The 18,263-nt window shown below is 50.9% G+C and overlaps 1 long non-coding RNA gene across 2 annotated transcripts in view; it reads right to left on the bottom strand.

The window, feature by feature from the left end:
- Positions 1-10,685: 10,685 nt before the first annotated feature.
- The window catches only part of LOC119929655, a 37,771-nt gene continuing 30,193 nt past the window's right edge, over positions 10,686-18,263 (bottom strand). For both annotated transcript variants that reach the window (XR_005451577.1, XR_005451579.1), the window contains exons 2-3: positions 12,087-12,214; positions 10,686-11,318 (exon numbers count right to left, since the gene is read on the bottom strand). This is a non-coding gene — a long non-coding RNA (uncharacterized LOC119929655). The remainder of the gene's footprint in view (positions 11,319-12,086; positions 12,215-18,263) is intronic.

Consider the following 18,263-nt stretch of genomic DNA (forward strand, 5'->3'; position numbering starts at 1 on the left):
TTATATGGCATTTTCATTCCCAGAGTACTTTCATCATACTCAGTTCATTTTCGTCCCCCACATCATCCCTGTGTGGCAGGACTAAGGCAGGGGAGGAAAGGAGGCCTAGGGAGGTTAGCAACTTGCCCAAGTCACAAGGCAGGCCAGTGGCAGAGCAGGGACTAGAACCCAGCTCCTCCTGCTCCTCGACCAGAGCTCTTTGCACCACGCCACCCTGAATGAGCGGGGACATCACCCATGTGCCAAGAGCCAGTGCCTAAAGCCATGAAGAACAGCTTGTTGGAGTGACTCACCCCCGCCAGGGCACTTCTGTGGGAGAAGAGAGGCTTTGTGGTTGCCACAAAGCGGTGGGCAGTGAGACCCAATTTCTGACCTCTAAAAGATCACTTGGTGGGCCATTAGGGTATCAGGGCTGGCTCTTGACCTCCCGCTTTGGTCCCACCTCTATAGCATCCCTCAGCCTTTGAATGGAATGCGGTGGGAATGCCCTAAGTGTTGAATTTTCTCCGCTGAGTTCCCCAAGCCTCCTTATTTTAAGGCCAGGTTGGGTAATCAGGGCTGGAAGATGTTGGACTGTTAGCCTTCTCAGAGAGGCTCCTTTCAGAGAGGCCTAGCAGTCAGGCCTCCCTATGGAGCCAGACCCTTCTTTAGCTCATTATTCCGCCAGATCCCTTGGCCCTCTCCCATCCACTGATATCAGCACCTTGGGGGACCAGGGAAGAGCTGGAGGTCGAGACTGGGTTCTGGGCCTTAAATTTGAGTTCAGATTCAGTCCTGTGCTTTCTCTCGCAGAGGGAAGCTCTGACTGCAGCCGTTTTGCTCCGTTCAACTTTCCATTTCCGAACCTCCCAGGTCCCCGGGGAATGGGCTGTTCTAACTTCCTTTGTTCTGGATTATCTGTGAAGCTTGGTCTTCAGGAAGGGGCCCACTGGCTTTCTGGACAGCGATTCTTCCTTCTGGTAAAAATAATGATGACGGTATTTGTTAAGCGCTTACTGTATGCAAAGCACTGTTCTAAGCGCTGGAGTTCTTCCTTCAAGGTACCCTCGCAGCTAGATATATCCCAGTGGAGGTTCTCTTCTGCCCTCAGCAATGGGACAACCAGGGGGGTTTCTGTTCTCTTGCCAACATGTGGAAGCACACCAGGGTAATGGAGCTGGTGTTGCCAGATCCCTGAGCTCCAGCTCGAGTACCAAGTCCCCTCAGGTGATCTTGTTTACCACATACAACCACCCCAGCTAGAAGAGTCTCGCTGGGTAGGACATCCCCTTGGGTGCCCAGCTCAACACAATTCGATTTTGAAACACCTCTGGTACAAATGGTAGCCCCAAACTGTGTGGAGGATTTAAAAAAGAAAATGACATAGGCAAATAACAGTCTGGGGAGAGAGTGGTCTTAAGAAGCTCAAGCAAGGAGCTGAGACTTTGAAAACTCAAAGGACATTTAAAGAGGCTTAGAACTGCAGGAAAGCAGTGAGCAAGCAGGAGCTGCAGAGGAAAAGGCTTTTGCCCTAGTCAAAGAGTCTCTATATCATAGCCTCCCAAGGGCTTTCTGCAGTGCTCTGCACAGAGTAAGCACTTTATAAACACTACTGACTGATTGGTTAGCCAAGAGGGAGATTCAAAAGGAACTAGCTGAAATGGGCTAACTGGATGGAAGGTAAAGAGAAAGAGTCAGTCAGTCAGTCAATCATATTTACTGAGCATTTACCGTGTGCAGAACACTACACTACATGCTTGGGAGAAGGCAGACCGAGCCAGGGAGTCCAGAGAGAGTCTCCAAGAAGACATCGAGGGAGCGGACTCTAAAATGAATGAAGGAATCAATGGGCAGTTAAGGGGAAAGAATTCGCCCCATTCTGCTCCTGGGCTGAAGGTGGGGAAATTGCATCAGAGGGATACCTGCCCTGGTCTGTGCAATTCCCCCCAACCTAGAGTGTTTCTCTGAGGGGACTCCTGCTTCCTCCCCTTGCTCCAGAGCCACTGTGTCCCCTCCTAAGGTCCCTCATAGCACAAGCACCACTTTGGAGCCCTGGCACTCACAGCAGGAGCCGGAGCAGAGGGAGACTAGGTGTGTTCAAATTCCCAGCCACCACGGCCTGGCTACCATCCCGCTACTGTCCCCTCGAAAGCGCACCTGAGGTGGCTGGCTCTCTGGCTTCCTGCCTGAAGAGGGTCCTGCTCTGCCCCCCCTCCAGACTCCGGTACTCTCAGCCCGTGAGATTAGTGAGGAAGGGCATGGGCTCCAAACCAAGCCCCCACAGGGCCTTTGCCAAGTGGGCACTGCGTGGAATCTCGGGAAGAAACATCCTACGGGCAGCAGTTAAGCCTGTGGCTCTCGTACCGCTCCAACTGTCACATAAGTAGCAAGACCTGGGGGTAAGGAGGCGGTGCCAGGGTCCTAGCTCCTGCAGAACTGCAGGCCTGCAGGAGATGCCAACAGAAGCTCCAGGTACCGCCCAGCTGTTCGCCTTGGTATATCCAGAGCAGCAGCTGATCAGCTGCTGTGGAATCAGAGTTTATGCTATTTCTGAGCCCCCACGTGATGCCTAGCCCAGTACAAGACACTTGGGGTACCGGCTAAAGAACAGACCCAGTTCTTGCCGGCTCGGTGCTTTCAGTTTAATAAATGAGACGAAGCAGACAGTCATACAATCAACAGCGGTAGTTAGTTGCACGTAGATACAGAGAACCACAAGAATGATTTGAAGGGGGAATAGCAAGTCGCAGATCGTGCTGGGGAGACGGAGAATAGATGGTCTTAATAACGGATGAGACAAACATCCCGTCTATACCAGGTGAACTGCTCAGCAGTTTGGAATAAATAATCAGAGGATGGCATTGGTGACCTCAGCTTCAATTATAGTTAAGTGAAAAGGGGATTGACATTTATGTTTTTAGGTCCTAATTCAGCAAGATTTGCCTTGAGAGCACCAGACTGGCTTTTTGGAGGCGATGCAGGAGGCCGATGGGGCAGCTTCCTGATTGGTTTAGGGATATTCATTCATTCATTCAGTCGTATTTATTGAGAGCTTACTGTGAGCAGAGCACTGTACTAAGCGTTTGGGAAGTACAAGTTGGCAACATAAGGAGACGGTCCCTTACCCAACAACGGGCTCACAGTCTAGAAGGGGGAGGCTTTCAGTAGGGCTTTGAAGAGAGGAAGAGAGCTAGCTTGGCCGATGTGCGGAGGGAGGGCATTCCAGGCCAGGGGAAGGACGTGGGCAGGGGGTCGACGATGGGACAGGCGAGGATGAGGCCCAGTGAGGAGGTTAGCTACAGAGGAGTGGAGGGTGCGGGCTGAGCTATAGAAGGAGAGAAGGGAGGTGAGGTAAGAGGGGGTGAGATGCATAATTAACATCCCAAAGTACCCCGAAACTTGTTCTCTGTTGCTCACCTTCTCTGCTGCCAGACTGGCTGGACTCTGGGGACTGAGCAACTATATGCAGAGCACTGTACTAAGCACTTGGAGAGTACAATACAACAGGATTAGCACATTCCCTGCCCATAACCATTTTACAGTCGGTGTCTTCTCAAGGCCATGAATTCGTTCATTCAGTCAACTGTAGTTACTGAGCACTTACTGTGTACAGAGCACTGTACTAATCACTTGGGAGAGTACAATATACCACATCTTGGCCAAGGGAACTGAACAGGGGGATGGCTCTGGGGTGATTCAGCCTCTTTTATCCAGGAAGCCTGGCAGCCCTGGGCTTGAAATGGAGAATCTCTGTCCTGGCATTTCCCAAACCCTGAGGGTTTCTGTTCTGAAATAAAGCTCCTCTTTATTTGCTTCTGCTTCTCTTTGGTCGGAAGGAGATAACTGGGATCGACTGGGGAGTGTTCAGAGAGGTGATGAATCATTTCTTGGCCTTGGGGAAGGCAGACAAGAGTTGGGGGGACAGGCTAGGGCAGGGAGAAATAGTCTTTTAAGGCAGAAGTCTTCCAGGATCTCATGTCCTCATTAGCGTACATTTATTTAGCCTCCTTTTATGCCTGGCCCCATACTAGGCAGTACTATTAAATCCCATTTTGGGGGTACGGATGATTGGAAGTCTGAATGTGCAATTTGGGTGACTTGAAGGAAAGAAAAATCAATTTCTCTCTTTTAACCCTAAGCCAGGTCGAATGCCTCAAGCCTATGCCCCACCTGCTCTAATCAAGAATGATTTGAGAGGACTCGGAAACTTAGAGGGTAGAGTGGTTTCTTCTCCAAGGGGCTCTACTTGGCACATTCAGGTTGGACTGTGGCCAACCCGATCGTCTTGTTACTACCCCAGCGCTTAGTACAGTGCTTGGCCCCTGGGAAGCACTTAACAATTACGACAGTTATTATTACTCAGTGGACGTGATGCTTTCAAATGAAATGCTGCTATTGTAGTCAACCTATTATTTCTCAGGTAAGCTTGGCCTAGTGGAAGGAGAATGGGCCTGGGAATCGGAAGTCTGTGAGTTCTAATCCCAGTTCCCCCATTTGTTTGCTGTGAGACCTTGGGCAAATCACTTCACTTCTCTGTGCCTCAGTCCCCTCAGCTGTAAAACGAGGATTAAGACCGTGAGCCCCATGTGGGACATGGGTTGTGTCCAATTTGATTATTTTGTATCTACCAGAGCACTTAGAACAGAGCCTGGCACAAAAAATGATGATGATTATTATTATTGTGCTTCCCATCTTCCCAGCTTTCCTCCTTGTGTCTTTCTTTCCCCCCTGTCCTCTGTAATCCCATCCCCTTTCCCAAAGTCTGCAGCCTCGACAGTTGTCAGGTGGAGCTGAACACAACCTTTCTCTTTATTTGGAAGAGGGGATCCTTGTCCATTGCCCATTCCCCACCAGACCTTCACTCTCCATCATCGCAATCATCCTCCTCATTATCATCATCAGCATTTACTGAGCATTTACTGTGTGCAGAGCACTGTACTAAAGACTTGGGAGAGTACAATGCAAAGGAGTCAGTAAACACGTTCCCTGCACACAGTGAACTTACAGTCTAGAGAAGGAGCTATCTTCTGCCTCCCTTTGCTCCCTCCCCAAATCTGTTCTTTTGGGGAAGATGCTCCATTCCATCTGAAGAGGGGCTTAGGTTTGGCTTTGGTTGTGCTTTGACCTTCATATTGGCAATCCCTCTCTGTGGGAGAGAAGGAGGTTGGGTTCCACCCAACCCTGGTACACTGCTCTGAAAGCGGCAATGGTAATCATCCTCTTATGATACCTTATATTTTTTTAACAGCTTTCACAGAGAAGTCCAGGGCGGTTGATAGACTCAACCCCTAGGAGGTAGGGAGAGGAAAGGAATTAGCCTCCCTGGGTTCCAGACTGGAAAACAGAGAGGGGAAATGATTTACCTCAGATCCCTCAGCCAGCCAGTGGCTGAGCTGCAGGTAGACTGTGTTCAGGTCTCTCTCTCTCTCTTTCTCTCTCTCCCCTCTTTCTCTCTCTCTCTCTCCACGTGGTTCCCCTGGTGCAGTACCGCACCTCCTTTAGTGTGAAGTAGAAAATAGAGGTGGGGAGGAGGGTGAACAGTCTGAGGCGATGAGAGGGACTTGGGGGGGGTGGGGGGGGAGGTGGAGGCACCAGCCCAGTTGCTATGACAACCTCCCATGTGAACCAGCTGCTGTCACCATGGAAACGAGAGGAAACTGCTCCGAGGCAGGAGAAGTAGTCCCAAGGGAGAAACAATTTTGACAAAAATATCCTTTGATAAAAATAAAGAAGAAATAATAAAAGCAGCACTCTCTGGGATTCAGGGGCACCGCTGAACGAGGTGACAAAACAGAGGGGGACAGGGTGGGGCTGGCGAGGAGCGATGACTTTCCGGAATCATCGTTCCTCATCTTGAGCTTCACCTTTTTTGTTGTTTTCATGGCAGAAGCAGCCAAGAGGCGGGACTCCACCTTAACAAGGAAACTCTGGGGAAGGGGCCACATGCTGAGGGAACCTGAAGGGGCCCAAGGGAGATCAGGCATGAAACAGTGCTTTATAGTTGTGTCCTGAAGCTCTCCACAGAAGCTCTGTTTAGGCCCTCGTAGGAAGGGCCGGAGAGGTGGATCGAAGTCAAAGCCATGCTTGTTTTGGCGGAAAGGCCCACCTCAGTGGTCAGCAACATCCGCCCTTGATTTCATCTCCCTTACCCAGTTAAGTGATGGCAAAGCCCCACAACTGCTCCCAACTGGCTCTGGGCCAGACACACCGTTCTAGGAGGTGTTAATCTCCATCTCCTTGGGGCAGTGGGTAGGGAGCCCCCGAAGACGGGACCTTTCTGAACCACCCCTTTAGGAGAATTGGGCAGCAGAGACTCCTTCTGACTCCGATGAGCTAAAAAGGAACTTAGTTTAGAGCCCGGGCACGTCATGGCCTGCAGTGGAAGTCGTACTAAGCCAAGTCAATAAGTGAAGCCATGGATGCCGGCGTCTGTCCAGTGGGGGACAGATGATAGCCACTAATCGGGGTCACGCTGCAGCCACCAGGTGGGCAGACTATTGAAGTCGGTGGTCCCCTCGAACCTTGAACCTTGAGTGGTTGTGGACAGCTGGTTTGTAGTCTCAGCAGGGGGATCTTGACCTGCTTTTCTTTTGGGGATGGTATTTTGTAGGGCTCCTCTCTACCCCCCAGATAGACTGCCCTCAGGCCTATCTAAGCAGGGACAATAATAATAATAATAATAACATTATTTGTTAAGTGCTACTGTGTGCCAGGCACCGGGGTGGATACCAAGAGCTGGGGTGGATACAAACAAATCGGGTTGGACACGGTCTTTTTCATACATCGGGCTCACAGTCTCAATCCCTGTTTTACAGATGAAGTAACTGAGGCACAAATAAGTGAAGAGACTTGCCCTAGGTCACACAGCACACAAGTTGCAGAGCCAGGATCTCAGCTTTCCAGTCCCACCTGGGGCTCTCATGTGGGGCTGGGTACTTTCTGGGCCCCCATAATCACTTTCCATGTCCGGTGAGGTCACCAACAGCTACTATAGTTTGAACCATTTCCCAGAAGGGAAATTGAGCCCTGCTCTGAAGAAATGACTTGCCTGAGATCTGACAGTGAGCCAGTGGCAGAGCCGGGAGGGGGGCGGATTTGAAGGCTCGTGGGACTGGGTAAGTGCTTTTGGGGTGATGCAGGAGGTCAGTCAGGCTGAGCCCTGCTCAGCCACAACCTGTCACTGCATCAGAGGGTGTCTAGGCCCACACAAGAGCTCTCAAGAAGGGTTTGTGGTAGAATGTGCACTTGGGAGGGAGGAACATGTACCTCCGCCCCCCTCCCTTCTTGTGGGAATGGGGCCAGGGAGGGCTCTGACCAGGCTCCTGCTTCCTTTACTTTCCAGGAGAGCTTACTTCTCTTTTGCATCCCTTCTTCTTCTCTTCCAGCATCCCCCCAACCCCCTGCCATCTTCAAAGGCAACTCACCCATGTACTGTTGCCATAGAAACCTTGCAAGTTCCATTCTCAATCCATCCACGTTGCAGTGCGAGAACGCCGCGGAGACTGGGCAGAGACAACACCTGTGTGCATAGGGAGTCTTCTCTGTTGCCGCCACCTCCTCCTCCTCCTCCTCCTTCCCCCCTCCTCCTTCTCCCCCTTCCTCCAGCCCTAATGCTGCAGCCTCTGCCTTCCATTTGACTAGTTTCTATCCTCCTGAAAAGGGCTGCACCTTCAACACAACCCCTTTCCTCCCACATTTTTCCTTGCCAACATGTCCTCTCTTTGCAGTCACATGATGATAAAGCTGCTGTCCTTTCCCCAGAACTCTTGACTTATCCAGGGAATGAGCGATTATATCTGTTCTGCAACTCTGGGCGCTACGAAACTAGAGAGATCATCCTTGTTGTTACCCTGCTGTGTTACCTTAGGCAAATCACTTCACTTCTCTGTGCCTCAGTAACTTCTTCTGTAAAATGGAGACCAACACTACAAGCCCCACGTGGAACATAGCTCTGTCCAACCTAATTAGCCTGCATCTTCCCCAGTGCTTAGTTCAGTGCCTAATACCATATAGAAAGTTAATTAATGTTCATTAATTATTAATTAAAAATGAATAAATACCATAAACGATTTAAATTAGAGAAACCTTGGGGCCTTGGAACAGTGGGATAAATAATAAAGTCCTTGAATGTCCAGATTTAGCAGGGATGGAGTGATTCTGGACCCTAATGCCTCTGCCAAGGCAACCAGAAAAGTAATAATAATAATAATGGCATTTATTAAGTAATTGCTATATGCAAAGCACTGTTCTAAGCACTGGGGAGGTTACAAGGTGATCAGGTTGTTCCGCGTGGGGCTCATGGTCTTCATCCCCATTTTACAGATGAGGTAACTGAGGCACAGAGAAGTTAAGTGACTTGCCCAAAGTCACACAGCTGACAAGTGTGCTTAGAGAAGCAGCGTGGCTCAGTGGAAAGAGCCCGGGCTTTGGAGTCAGAGGTCATGGGTTCGAATCCCAGCTCCACCACATGTCTGCTGTGTGACCTTGGGCAAGTCACCTAACTTCTCAGAGCCTCAGTTACCTCATCTGTAGAATGGGGATGATGACTGTGAGCCCTACGCGGGACAACCTGATCACCTTGTATCCCCCCAGCGCTTAGAACAGTGCTTTGCACATAGTAAGCACTTAACAAATGCCATTATTATTAAGTGACCCATGACCTCTGACTCCAAAGCCCGGGCTCATTCCACTGAGCCACGCTGCTTCTTGTATACCGTGTATACATTACTTGTATACAAGTTTTACTTGTATACTTACATACGGTGTATACGGTGAGAGGGACACGGACCTTTCTCTGGGCTTCTGACTTCCCTTCAGGGTGATTTGGTATTCATTGCCAGCCCCAGCCCTGATGGGTTTTATTTAACAGAGAGTGGCATTAGCAGCTGCAGGCGGTGCCAGGGGAGAAAGAGGGCCCGAAGCTCCAGAGCCGGCTGTCCAAAGGGGTGGAAGCTACTTTTCCTGGGGGAGAGGTGGGTTTAAGAGTGGGTTCTAGAGTTACTGTGGGACAGAGGAAAGAATCAAAAGGGTCACAGTGGGTTTGACCTTGAATTTGCCTGTGTCAGTATAGACTGAAGTCCGTTTCCAAGAACTGCCAGTTGAAATGTGAGTACTGTTCTACTAAAGGCTACTGTAGTAGTAGCAGTAGTACTAATAATAGTAATAATACTAGTGAGTCAGTCATATTATTGAGCCCTTCCTGTGTGCAGAGCACTGTACTAAGCGCTTGGGAAAGTACGATATAACAATAAACAGACACATTCCCTGCACGCAATGAACTTTCAATATAGAAGGGGAGACAGATATTAATATAAATAAATAAATTACAGATAGGTGCGTGAGTGCTGTGGGTTGGGTGGGGGTTGAAGTCTAGGAACCATACCACTTCATTCTGTGACCCCGTGGTCTGAGCTCCTTGGGAGGAAAATGCTGATGATCTTCCCAGGATCGCTTCTCTCAGCCTGCTGTCTCTCTTTCTCTCTTCCTGTGCTTCCAGAGAGGGTTGGGATGCCGGGAGCGTGGTGAGGAGGAAGGACAAAGGAAAGAGCAACTTGGGGATGAACTCTGACCTTCACCAGTTTTCTGTACATGCATGATGTAAGGAGACCCCTCTCCATGCTCTGTCTCTCTCTCTCTCTCTCCCTCGCTCTCCCCCACTTCCTCTCCTTCTCTTTAGCACTTTTTACCCTTCTCCCTCCCAATTTTCTTTGCTCTTGCATTAGCTCTCTCTCTCTCTCTCTCTCTCTCTCTCTCTCTCTCTCTCCCCAGGTGGGGATATTAGAGAGAGAGCGACAAAGAGGGTGGGTCTTGTTTCAGGCAAAGAGGAGGAAGAAAGGATGAGAGTGCTTCATTATGATGGATAAAGGGCGAGAGGGATGGGGGGTTAGAGAAATGAGCAGAGCAGGGCAAGGCGGAAGGAAAGGGGAACAAAGAGAAACGGAGCAGATGCAGCAGCATCTTGAGTGAAGGGATCAGTTGAGATGAATGAACAAATGAATGAACGAGTGAATGGGCTCTGGTGACTCAGCGTCTACTGCTTTCCCTTCACCACCATGAAATCTTTTATGGCTCAGCAGAGCTTCCACATAACACCTGAGGGAGAGGAGAGGGCCCGGAGGAGGGGGGATGGCTCATCACTTGGGCTCCGTCAGCTCTCCCGTAACTGACCCTCAGTAAGCGCTCAATAAATGTGAATGGCTGCAAAACTGCAGAGGTGCAGGGCCTGTCTGCCCACTGACTTTGGTCTTCCTCTGAGAGTTTCATCACATGCCTCCCTCTGTGGCCATTTGGGGGGCCGGATTGGGTCCTATCAATCAATCAATCAATCAGTGCTGTTTATGGAGTGCTTGACTCTGTGCAGAGCACTGAACTAAGCACTGGGGAGAGTACAAGACAACAGAATTAGCAGACATGTTCCCCGCCCATAACAAGCTTACAGTTTAGAGGAGGAGACAGACATTAATATGAATGAAGAAGCAATTTATAATATATATTTAAAAAGTACGTACAGAAGTGCTGTGGAGTTGTGGAGTTTGGGGATGGGGTGACTATCAAATGTCCAAGGGTCACAGATCCAAGTGCACAGAGGATGCAGAAGGGAAAATGAGCCGGGAAAGGGGGCTTAATCCGGGAAGGCCTCTTGGAGGAGATGTGACCTTAACAATGCTTTGAAGGTGGAGAGAGTGGCTGTCTGTCAGCAAGGGAGAGGGAGTTCCAGGCTATGGGGAGGATGGGGGAAAGGGATTGGCGGTGTGATAAACGAGTTGGGGGCCCAGAGAGAAGCTGATGCTAATTGCAGAGTGTGCGGGCTGGGCTGTAGTAGGCGATCAGTAAAGTGAGGGAGGATGGGGTGAGCTGACTGGGTGCTTTAAAGCTAAGGAGTTTCTGTTTGGATCAGCTCCTCAAGGGGGAAGGGCGGACAAGTTCTGAGCGACTCTTCCCTCTCCTGCTCTCCCAGTCCCTTCCCTGGCTGCTGTCCCTTCCAGCAACTAGACTCCCTCTGTCTCCAGTTCCCCCCAAACCACATAGCACGCTGTGGAGCCTGACCAGGTCAGGAAGAGGGATTCACTTTTTCCCCTCTGCCTCGGAGCGTAGCTGGGGAACCAGCCGTTTCCCTGCCGCTGGATAGCACCCAGGGCCAGAGCCCACTTAGCTGAAAGAAGAAAAAAACCCAAGATGATTCATCTGGCAGAGACCTTGTGGTCTCATGCGTAGAGTTCGGGCCCAGGAGCCTGCAGAGCTCAGTCCTTGTCTGCTGCAGAAGGCTGCCTCGTTCAGGGCAAATCGCATCTCTCCAGGCCTCAGTTTCCCCATCTGTCAAAGATACTGTCAAAATCCACCTGTTGGAGGAGGAAACGGAGTAGTTAAGGTCCACAGACGAAAGGAGTAGTGGTTGGGGACCAGAAAGGGGGGGTGATTTGTGTATTTATTTTACTTGTACATATTTGCTGTTCTATTTATTTTGTTAATGATGTGCATATAGCTTTAATTCTATTTGTTCTGACGACCTTGACACCTGTCTACATGTTTTGTTTTGTTGTCTGTCTCCCTCTTTTAGCCTGTGAGCCCGTTGTTGGGTAGGGACCATCTCTATATGTTGCCGACTTGTACTTCCCAAGCGTTTAGTACGGTGCTGTGCACACAGTAAGCGCTCAATAAATACGATTGAATGAATGAATGAAATGAGGGGGGCGGCATAGCTTCTGGCTAAATGTAACCGGGAGTTTTGGCGCCCAGTGGTCCACGCTGGACCTTCTCTTCTGCCACGCCAGCCCGATCCTCCCTTTTCCTCTTGGTCTTGTCGCATTTCCAACGGGGCTGGGGAGTAAGCCTGGGCCGTGAGTGGGACCGGGGTCTCCTCCTGCCCTCTGCAGAGGCTAGTTGGCCAGGTCAGCTCTGACCCTCACGGGGGACTCACACAGACAGGATCTAAGGCTATCCACTGGCCCATTCGCCTATTCCCCATCCAAATCACCAGGTCTCATCCCGTCCCTTTCCCTCCTTAAGCTCAGGCCTTCGGCGGATGAAGTGGGGACCTCCCACCCCATACTGCTCTGCGGACAAAGTGTCTACGGGCCGGTATGTGAAAACCACACATTTACTCTCACCGGCTCTCGGACACCAGGCGTGTAGCCCCACGGGGGTACCCTGACGCGGTGCTAGGTGATGATGATCCCGATGACGGAGTTGGATGGATGGATGTCAGACCGGTCATGAGGTTTTCTGGACCATGAACCTGCATAGAGAAATTGATTATAGTGCTAGTAGTAATAGTAATGGTAGTAGTAGTGGTAGCAGTAGTAGCTGCAAATGCATCTGTTGATCACCCACTGAGTGCAACGCACTATACTGTATACTTACACTATGTATATATATACATATATATAGTATATATATATAGTATAGTATATATGCACTGTATATGTATATATATACATATATAGTGTATATATATATAGTATAGTATATATGCACTGTACTATATACTTACACTATGTATATATATACATAGTGTAAGTATATAGTACAGTGCATATATACTATACTATATAGTATACTATACTATATATATTGAGAGAGAAGCAGCATGGCTCAGTGGAAAGAGCACAGGCTTTGGAGTCAGAAGTCATGGGTTCAAATCCCAGCTCCACCAATTGTCAGCTGTGTGACTTTGGGCAAATCACTTCACTTCTCTGGGCCTCAGTTACCTCATCTGTAAAGTGGGGATGAAGACTGTGAGCCCCCTGTGGGACAACCTGATTGCCTTGTAACCTCCCCAGCACTTAGAACAGTGCTTTGCACATAGTAAGTGCTTAATAAATGCCATCATTATTATTATTACTTGGAAAGCGCAAAAGGAGCACAAGATACTCCAAGAGCTTACACTCAAATTCTAGTGTCACTTTCCTCTCTTGTTCTCACCGGTCAGGTTTTTTCTGGGACCCAGAGGGAAAACAGGGATTTCGAGGGCAGGGGCCAGCATTTTGAGACCTGCATGCAAGAACTTTATTCAATAATGGTGGAAATTAAGTGCTTCCTATGGGCCAAGTACCGTCCTAAGCACTAGGGTAGATACAAGATGATAATCATTCATTCATTCATTCAATCGTATTTATTGAGCGCTTACTGTGTGCAGAACACTGTACTGAGCGCTTGGGAAGTACAAGTTGGCAACGTGTAGAGACAGTCCCTACCCAACAACGGGCTCACAGTCTAGAAGGGGGAGACAGACAACAACACAAAATATGTGGACAGGTGTCAAGTCATCAGAATAAACAGAAATAAAGCTAGATGCACATCATTAACAAAATAAATAGAATAGTAAACATGTACAAGTAAAATAAGTAGAGTAATAAATCCATACAAACATATATACAGGTGCTGTGGGGAGGGGAAGGAGGTAGGGCAGGGGGGATGGGGAGAAGGAGAGGAAAAACGGGGCTCAGTCTGGGAAGGCCTCCTGGAGGAGGTGAGCTCTCAGTAGGGCTTTGAAGGGAGGAAGAGAGCTAGTTTGGTGGATATGTGGAGGGAGGGCATTCCAGGCCAGGGGGAGAATGTGGGCCGGGGTTTGACGGTGAGACAGGCGAGAACGAATCGAATCAGGTACAGTCTCCATCCTGCACGGGGTTCCTCTATGGCCAAACTGGCCACAGCACAGTGCCAACGCTGGGCTGTAACCCCCGGGACTAGCCGGAAGTTGCCGTGGTAGACACCACGGCCTTTGCCACCCACGTGAGCCAGCTCTTTTCAGGATTCCTGCAGAAGCCTGCCCACGAGGAGAGCTGCATTAGGTGATCCTTGGTCAGAAACCTTTATCGTGGCTGGCAGAGCCCCACCAGACATGCCCTAGTTTCCGGCTGTTTCACGGCGCCAGTTGTGGAATGTGAGTTGGACTTGAGGGATGGAGGCCCTGCTCATTCCTGGATGCACACTGAAAGCCCCCTCACATACGGGTGCCCTGGCCCTGGCCTCCCACATGAATGTGCACATGCCCGGACACACACACACACACGTGCACACTCTGGTAAAAAAAAAATGCCCTCAGAGTCCAAATGCCTCTGCTTCTTTTCTGTCACCGGCTTCACATCGTGACCTCTGGATTCCAGTTCTCCTGTGAGGAGTTCTCTCCATCCTTCTCCTGGAATTCATTCATTCGTTCATTCATTCAATCAATCAATCAATCAATCAATCGTACTTATTGAGTGCTTACTGTGTGCAGAGCACTGTACTAAGCGCTTGGGAAGTACAAGTTGGCAACATATAGAGACAGTCCCTACCCAACAGTGGGCTCACAGTCTAGAAGGGGGAGACAGAGAACAAAACCAAACATACTAACAAAATAAAATAAATAGAATAGATATGTACAAGTAAAATAAATAGAGTAATAAATATGTACAAACATATATACATATATACAGGTGCTGTGGGGAAGGGAAGGAGGTAAGAAGGGGGGATGGAGAGGGGGGATGAGGGGGAGAGGAAGGAAGGGGCTCAGTCTGGGAAGGCCTCCTGGAGGAGGTGAGCTCTCAGTAGGGCCTTGAAGGGAGGAAGAGAGCTAGCTTGGTGGATGGGCAGAGGGAGGACATTCCAGGCCAGAGGGATGACGGGGGGACAGGCGAGAATGAGGCACGGTGAGGAGATTAGCAGCAGAGGAGCGGAGGGTGAGGGCTGGGCTGGAGAAGGAGAGAAGGGAGGTGAGGTAGGAGGGGGCGAGGTGATGGACAGCCTTGAAGCCAAGGGTGAGGAGTTTCTGCCTGATGCACAGATTGATTGGTAGCCACTGGAGATTTTTGAGGAGGGGAGTAACATGCCCAGAGCATTTCTGGACAAAGACAGTCCAGGCAGCAGCATGAAGTATGGATTGAAGTGGGGAGAGTCATGAGGAGGGGAGATCAGAGAGAAGGCTGATGCTGTAATCCAGATGGGATAGGATGAGTGAGCGCTTACTGTGTTCAGAGCACTGTACTAGGCACTTGGGAGAGGGCAGTATACCAATAAACAGACACTTTCCCTGTTCACGACAAGCTGACAGTCCCATGAGTTTTCCTCGTGGCTGTTGCCGATGGTTCATGGGTAGCTGTATGCAGCTAGACAGAGGTTTCCCTCCTCTCCCTTCTGCCTTCCCTTTTGCTGACAGCTGCCGGGGTGTCCACTTCATTCCTCTAGAACTGGGTGATGCTACAGCTGTGGCAGTCCCATGTCTCTTCCCCGACCCCACCTCTGCATACACACACTCTGCCCCATTGGCAAGGTAATAATAATAATAATAATAATAATAATAATGCCATTTGTTAAGCACTTACTACATGCAAAGCACTGTTCTAAGCACTGGGGGGATACAAGGTGATCGGGTTGTCCCACGTGGGGCTCACAGTCTTAATCCCCATTTTACAGATGAGGTAACTGAGGCTCAGAGAAGTTAAGTGACTTAAGGTCACACAGCAGACATGCGGTGGAGCGGGATTAGAATCCATGACTTCTAACTCCCAAGCCCGTGCTCTTCCCACTGAGCCATGCTGCTTCTCAGCTGACTTCTGGCAGGGAGCAGAGACCCGGGGCACAGGACTGTAACTGTGGCTGGGTCGGAAAGCACCAGTGATGAGGAGGCTAGGGCTGGAAGGAAAAATTGGGGTTAAAAAACCAAAATTGTTCTGGGGTGGGGAAGAAGGGAGGCGTAAGGGTTTTGAGCTCACAGTCCAGGAGGCCTGTCATGGAGCTGGAGCTTTAGGGCAATCCCATCCTCCCAGGGGGTGGGATGTAGGAGCCCCTCCCTCCAACAAAGAGCCTCCTCTGTTGGTTCAGCTGGTCTGACTGGGTCCCCGGAGCCCAGACTGAGGGCCTGTAGAGCTCCTTTCTTTGCCATCCTGAGCCCCTCCGCTCTCTGCTTGCCTGCAGCAGGGATTGGGGGGTGAGGGAGAGGAGGGGTCAGTGCACAAGCTCTCCTTGTTTTTCCAGCCTGTCCCTCCAGCCAGCATCTCCCTCACGCAGTGGCTCCTGCCGAACTGAGAAGGTGAATGCAATTTCACAACCCCCGGCCTCCCCAGGGGCGTCCCCCAAAACCTAGATTTGCTGGGGTCCCTGAGCCTTCCAGGCTCCCACCCCAGGCTGGGGGTCAGGAGGGAATCCCTCCGACTCCACAGGGGGATGAGGATGGAGGCAGGCCTTCTCCAGTCAGCGAACCCCCCCACCACGACACACACAGCGCCCGCACCATGTATTAGTTCAGCTGGGCCATGACAGAGCCAGACAGCTCAGCATCTCCCTGGCAGGAGCAGGGGAAGACCGTGGGTGGGTGGAGATGAGGAGTTCAGCAGCCGGAGGGGGGAATAGCGGAGCTGAAACGGGGATGGGAGCAGTGGGGATCACGAGGGAGGGGGAGAGGTGATGTCTGAGGGCTTCACGGGCAGGATACCCCAGGAGCAGGGCTGGTTTAGAGCCCCCGGGAGAGTTAGATCAGTTGCCCCCAAGAAGTGCGGGTTCCACCCTCCGCAACCTTCACCCGGGCTCCCACTGTGCACCCCACAGCCCCTCCGCTCATACAACATGATCTGTAATTTCCGGCAGACATTTGAGGTCCCTGACATCTGCATAATGTGTGCCAGTCTCTTAGCAACGGGGAACAGCTGTCTGGCATTTCCAAGATTAAACTGTAACTATACACGGCCCTTGCCAGGGGGACGAGGAGGGGGGGAGGGGGATAAACAGTACCTCCTGGCATTTTCAAACTCATTTAGTTTTTATTCATTTCCTGCTCCCAGTAATGAGGCCAGTGATTCAGGCTGGGTGATGCCGTCGCCACGGCCGCTACTGCTTCTGCTGCTGAGAGAGCAGAGAGGTTGCCCCCAGGTCTCTTTGCTTTTCAGGGAAGGGGATCCATAAACCAGGGGCAATGGAGGACCTGGGGCTGGCGAGGGTAAGCCTGGGGGAGGGTGGCAGAGGGCATCACCTGCCCCGCTCATCGTGGCAGTTCCTGGTTCCCCCTCCCTCCCTCGTCCTGCCTTTGCCCTCTGCCTGCTGGTGCAATCTGCTGCCTCTGCCAACCCCCAGCTTTGCTTCTGCCCTTGCAGGCCTACGCTTGGCGAAGGGGGTGGCACAGCTGGACATCCTGGGCCCCATGTGGCCCCCAGCCCAGGGCGACCCTCAGGCCGGACAGGAAGCCACAGCAGTGTTTCCCTAGTGGGACGAAGCCCAATTGGACAAATCAACCCAGAGCATGCACTAAGAGCTTGGGAGAGTACAACTCAACAGAGTTGAGAGACACATTCCCTGCCCACAACAAGCTTATGGAGGACTAGAAAACTGTAAGCTTCCAGAAGGCCTGGTCCTGAGTCAAATAATAATAATAACAATGGTATTTGTTAAGTGCTTACTATGTGCCAGGCACTGAGATGGATACAAGATAATCAGGTTAGGCACAGTCCCTGTCTCTCGTGGGGCTCCCTGTTTTAATCCCTGTTATACAGATGAGACAACTGAGGCGCAGAGAAGTGAGGTGTCACACAGCAGACAAGTGGCAGAGGTGGGATTAGAACACAGGTCCCTCCTATTCCCAGGCCTGTGCTCCATCCACTAGGCCACTCTGCTGATCTCCCACCCTCCCTCTGCCTCCTTCTCTTGCCAACTGGCCGCAGCCCTCTAACTCGTGAACACCGTGTTTTGGTTTTGTAGCCAAAAAATAAGGGTGGGAGTGGGGAGGGAAAGAAACCCTCAGCCTCGGCCTTTGCTCCCAGCCGCCTGCTGTTGCCAGAGCCAGTGGGATCCAGGAATTCATCCCCGGGTGCCAGCACAAAAGCACTGACCCGAGAGAGCCAGCCAGCCAGCCAGCCAGCCAGCCTGGGGACTGGAGTCCTTCCCAGGGAGAAGGGAGCGCTGGCCCGGACACAGCCAGCGAGCCCTCGCTGCTGACTCATCACCGTTCCAGCTGGTGAAATCCTTTTCTGGGGGTGGCCGTTGCTAAGATTCCTTGGAGATGACCGATTGCTCCTTCTAGGGCTGTGTGAAAACGCTTGCACACATCACACACACACACACACAGAGACCACCCCCCACCCAAAACAGTTGTATGTGCCTTCACTCTCCAGTATGCACACGCACACTGAAGCTCATTTACATACATGCAGAAGCACACGCTGTCCAGGCAAACATTCCCTTACTTGTAGGTGGACACCTACTTAAAGATCCAAACACAGATGTAGGGAATCACACACATCGGGCCTCACTCAGAGCTAAGACTCCCGCTAGAAGCTCGTGAATCGGCCTGTGCAATCCAGAGGAGGCTTTTCAGT

Source organism: Tachyglossus aculeatus, chromosome 1, assembly GCF_015852505.1.
Source record: "Tachyglossus aculeatus isolate mTacAcu1 chromosome 1, mTacAcu1.pri, whole genome shotgun sequence".
NCBI classification, from domain to species: domain Eukaryota; kingdom Metazoa; phylum Chordata; class Mammalia; order Monotremata; family Tachyglossidae; genus Tachyglossus; species Tachyglossus aculeatus.